The sequence below is a fragment of the Limulus polyphemus genome, unplaced genomic scaffold (genome assembly GCF_000517525.1).
Source record: "Limulus polyphemus unplaced genomic scaffold, Limulus_polyphemus-2.1.2 Scaffold2139, whole genome shotgun sequence".
Classification (NCBI taxonomy): domain Eukaryota; kingdom Metazoa; phylum Arthropoda; class Merostomata; order Xiphosura; family Limulidae; genus Limulus; species Limulus polyphemus.
In genome coordinates this window covers 64,821-70,122 of record NW_013667749.1, presented here as the reverse complement: position 1 = coordinate 70,122, position 5,302 = coordinate 64,821, and the positions used below count along the sequence as shown (strand labels likewise).

General features: G+C 34.6%; 1 protein-coding gene across 2 annotated transcripts in view; it reads right to left on the bottom strand.

Moving 5' to 3' along the window:
* Positions 1 to 5,302, bottom strand: part of LOC106466063 — a 114,348-nt gene that overhangs the window by 46,279 nt on the left and 62,767 nt on the right. For both annotated transcript variants that reach the window (XM_022394015.1, XM_022394013.1), the window contains one exon: positions 4,924 to 5,048. The gene's annotated coding sequence lies outside the window, so the exon portion shown is untranslated. The remainder of the gene's footprint in view (positions 1 to 4,923; positions 5,049 to 5,302) is intronic.

Genomic DNA, 5,302 nt, shown 5'->3' with positions numbered 1-5,302 from the left:
AAGTTTAACATAACAGCAAATGTACAACGTTTCGACAAGGTTTTGTCATCATCAGGTACAAGTACTTTATTTTTCAGTGTATAAGACACACTTTTTTACTGTTATGTTAAACTTATATTAAAGTTTTTCTTCATTACCCATTCAAGCCGTCTCCAACCATTATTAGCCTCAAAGTGGGTTCCTCGTCATCAAACTCTATCGATTCAAAAGTTGAACTTTTTCTGACAGATATGTCTGCTACTTATGCATGTTTCACAGTTGTGTCCTGAAGTGGGAATTTGGCCTTCAAATATTCCAATGCTCTTTCATAGTAATTTCTTACATCTTCATAGAAAGATATCTGGTTTCCTTTGTCAAGCTTTGCAAACAAAGACTCAACTTCATAACCAATTATCAAGTTCTCATTTTTTAACTGAAATTTTCTATCATTGAAATTCAAATTCAAAATATTTGAACAATTTGAAATTACATGTGGTGTAACAAGTGTGTTTAACAAATCCTTGAATAAAGCAAACAGGATTCTCTGCAAAAAATGGATACTTGGATCCTCAGATTGCAGTTTCAAATTATATTTGTCAAAAGTTTAAATACAACTGTTCAGAAATAATCCATATACAACATATCTTTGATGTAAGTAGCTTGTAAAGTCTTTCCTCTTGCAAATAAGTGTTTTCTGGGATTTGGTGGCATGTGTGTCCTTTACTTTCTCACTTGCTTTTGCAATTTTGTCTGCTACTTTCTTGGAGGAGCAATCATAAAAGATCCAGATCTTTGCCCAAGAAACACACTGATAAACTGCCCCTGCTTGGAAGTTTTTCTTTGCATTTTTCTAAACAGTCACTCTCTTTCTCTACTGATATCTCCAATGTGCATGAAATAGACTTTGCCTTCACATGGATTTTTGTTTTTCTTCATTTTCTTCTCATTTCATCATGTTTTGTTGCAAAATACTGCTTCAAAGATTTCCACTGCTCAATTAACCTCTGTAAGCATTTTCTAAGAGACATCCAGCATGTGCACACATTTCAGAATAGTTTGAGGCTTTACATCATATAGATCCTGGAATTCTCTAAGTTCTTCTTTCCTATTTGCACTCTTGTCCAGATAGTATTAAATGTCAACAAGAATCTCATCAAAAAAATATTCAACTTCTTTGCTGTTTTTTCTGCTGCCACATGAAGGAGGTGACATGGGCATCCCCTAATCACCATTTCAGGGTTAAGTTTCAGAAGGTAACCTGCAACTTCTTTTTTTATCCCTATCATCACATTTGTATTGTCAACAGTGAATGATATACATGTTTCCCAGCAAAGGACTTTGAGGCTAGTTCTTCTTCAAGAAGTCCTGCAATATTCTTCCTAGTTGGATTTCCAATTAAATTGGGAATAGAAAGTAATGCATTTACTATCTTTTCCTTGTTGTCACCAAGAGTATGTTACTACAATAGGTACAGTTTATTATCAACATCATTACTGCTATCAGTGGACAAGTTAAAAGCCCTAGTTTTAATGTTACTCATAGCTCGTTCAGTTGCACTGCTGGCCATGTCTTCAACTATTGCAGAGGTTTTGGTTCTAGAGTACACATTTAGCAATTTCTAAATCCAGAAACATTTTGGTAAAAATTTTTAAAGCATGGTCCCAAACCACCAAAGGAAGATTGTGTTCCACATTGAAGGAGATGAGTAAACATTCTGCTCTGATCACATCATTTTCTGATTTGGTATCAGGTTTTACAAAAAGTGAGTCTAGTTTATTAATTCTAAATGCCCTTGAAAAATTTTGCTGGTGTTTAGTAGCATTGAGATGAGTTTTGATGTCATTTTCACCTCCATGAGCAATGGAGAAATCACAAACACAAATTGCACATCTTGCATAATTCATACCCTTTGAGGATGAAACAATATCACTGAACTTGTTGAATACTCATGCCTAAACTTCTGCTTGCTATAAACCTTTTTTTTCTTTGTTGGAGTCATTGGGGATGAAGCAGAACAATGTTTTCCACAATTTTCCTCTCAAAAAATGATCAGCATACCCTAGAAACTTACTATTTACATGCTTTTTTAACAGGCTATTTCGAGTGTTTATAAAATTGAGATGAAAGGTGGAAAGCAGCAAATTATTTCCAGAAAATTATTAGTAGAAAAAAAGGTTGGTGAAAAAATTCTGGAATTTTGCACAAAATTGTAAAATAAGGTAACAATTCATACAGGCATAAAAAAATTAAATTCAGAACAAATATGCCTAAATCATAAAAGTTGGCAAGTCTGTATGTGTGGGTGTATATATACACATACACTTAATTCTTTACATACTTGCATAAACACACAAAGTACTCTATTGTTACATAAGTTCCTTCACCATATGATTATTCTGTTCATAAGTTAGTAAAATTCAACAGTCTCTCACTTACTGTATAGTAACATGTTTTAAATTTCTTTAAAGTTTAAAATTTACTCCAAAATGTTCATGAAAGAAAGCATTTCATAAAAGAAGTAGGGTTAAAAAATGGTACAAATGAACAGCTAGGAAATGTTAATGTTTTCCTTACCTGAAAATGTATTTCCAACAGATACCTTTCTGCACAAAGTAGCTATATCTTGCACCTCATCCTTTGATATTTTGTGCATGTCACTAACCTGGAGCTATCTCCCACCTAAGATACATTATAAAGTGAAGTGTGATAGTGCATGATGTAATTGTCATGTGACAATAGCTCTCTACCAATAGGAGGGCAACACATCCTTCATGTGCAGTAGATCCCCATAAGTAGTTGCACTCAAAATGAACTTCATTATTAGACAAGGCAAGTGTAATATGCACTGGTAGTGGGTGGGAAGGTATGAAGAGAGGAAAGTATCTACCAGAACTTACCTCTCTGCATATAATAGCAAGAATCCCACAATGATGTGGCAGATGGGTTAGTGCAGTTACAAAAACCTGTATGAGCTCTCTGAGAAAACGATTGAAGAGGAAAGCCCATGGAGTATGAAATCCTGTAGTAGGGGCTTACTAGAGAGGTAACACTCATGGAAGACTGCACCCATCTCATGCAGTGTATACTCTTTGTTTGGATGAAAGTATGAAAGGAGGAAGGCAAAATTGTCACAAAAGACATTACTGACTGAACATTTGCACACAACAGGTCGGTTGGACATGTGGTGTAGTTGGCTAAGGCAATGATCAGACCATACCATTTGGTATGTGTTCTGCAATACAATTTACTCATTTTGAATACAGAAACGGAGACAGAGTCCCTTCCTGTTATGTTAGGAGAACACTTTCCTCCATCTGGTTGGCCAAATTAACAGGAAATTGGTATATAATATAATAGGGGATGACCTGCACAACATTGAATTTGACACTCCTGCCATAATTCCCACCACACTGTGCTGCCCACTTGGACTCTCTCTGGAGGGATTTCATAACCAATGAGGAACTCTTCAAGTTGACCACTCCAGCAGCTAGGAACTGGGAGTGGCAAAAGCCCTACATGCTCTACTTGAAGACAAGGAGAGGGGGAATTTACAATAGGAGACACCAGAGATGTGTCTAAACCCAATCAGATCTAATCAGCGCACAGTTCTTTTACTGGAAAAAGTGCAATGGGTTACTGGGAAACCTAATTTGAAAAGCCAGCATGCATGAACCACAGAAATTGGCAGACACTTCCTTGATACTTTTTCTATAATAGTCCATGGAAAGTACAGTCTGGAATGGACAATGAAATGTATATAAACATATACCACCATAGTGGTTTTGTGGAAAACTCTATCTCAAAAGTGAAGCCAGGATGGATGAGTTTAACACTTTCCATTACCTGAAATATATAGAAAGGCATAGTCAGAAAGAAAGAAAAACCTCTATCGTGAACTGAGAAACCCCCCAGATAGTAGTTGAGAGGAAAGGTCAATGATAGAATGCTGGCTGGAGAGGGACAAAAAACCCTCTCATTGGCTCTCATGCCCAAAAGATCCAATACTGTGGCCTTCAAGTGCAGAAGACACTGAGGGTCGGTAGAGGAAGAAAAGGACAAAGGAAAAGACAAAAACTAAAAACACAGCACAAATCTCACAAAATTAAGTTTAATCTTAAAGAAACACATCCATTAAAGACAGTGCTAAGGATAAGAATGAAGTTAATTTTGAGTGCAAGTGCTTATGAGAATTCACTGTGCATGAGGAATGTATCACTCTCCTATTGGTGGAAGGCTATTGTCACATGATAATTACTTCATGCAATAACACAATTCTGTTTAATGTGTGTTTTAAGTTGGAGATAGTTCACAGCTAGTGACATGCATAACATCTCAAACATAGGTGCAATGAGGAATAACTACTATGTGAATAGAGTTAATCATATCATTTTGAAATTATCTATTCAAGTTTAAAAAAAAAAATTATGAACTTCACTACTGTTAAAAAGAAAAGTCTTAATGGACAATTTAAGAATTTACTCTAGCTTTTAAAGATCTTGACAAATACCGGACAAAATTAGTTAGCTAAGTTAACTTATGCAATTTCTACTCAAAGTATATTTGTGACACTAATAATTGCTTTACTAGTTCTGTAAGCTCTCATGATATGTTATATATAATATGAAATAAACAGATGTTATTAATAAGCCCAAATAATCAAATAGCTTATAGCCCAGAACACAAATTTACAGTCTGCAGTTACAACCAATAAAATGGAAGGAGTGTTTAAATACTCCACATAAAAAGTTATTTGGATTTCAGTGAAGTTGGGACACATGCTTTTGACTACATACAGTGGGGCTGTACTTTCTATCAAGTACTATACAATTATAACTTCTTAATATAAACTAGATAAAAATAAATGACTTCAAGGCAGATGGATTAAAAGAAATACTAATAGGTACTTAAAACATAATTCAATCCCTTAACAAAAATAAAACCTACCTCAAAAGTGAAATTATCTTCAATAAAAGTGTCATAAAAAACATCTTGGGTCTTAGATGAACTGTCAGATGTGCCAACTAACTTGCTTACAGTTTTTGTCTGTGCCAATTCCAAGTTGGTAGTTGCTAACAGAAACAATAACAAAAAAAGCTGTATCTACAAATTAAGCATGAAATTTATCATAAAACACAACAGTGAATAGTTCTACTGATTGGCTCTTCCTTCACTTCAATTTAAACACTATTTTACCAATGAAAAAGGAAAACAAAGTAATTTTTCTACATAAAAAAATGTAAGTCTTACTTACAACCATACATTATGTTTGAAGGGTCACAGAAGAGACTAATAAAATGATAAAAACAACTGGTAAATCATTAAT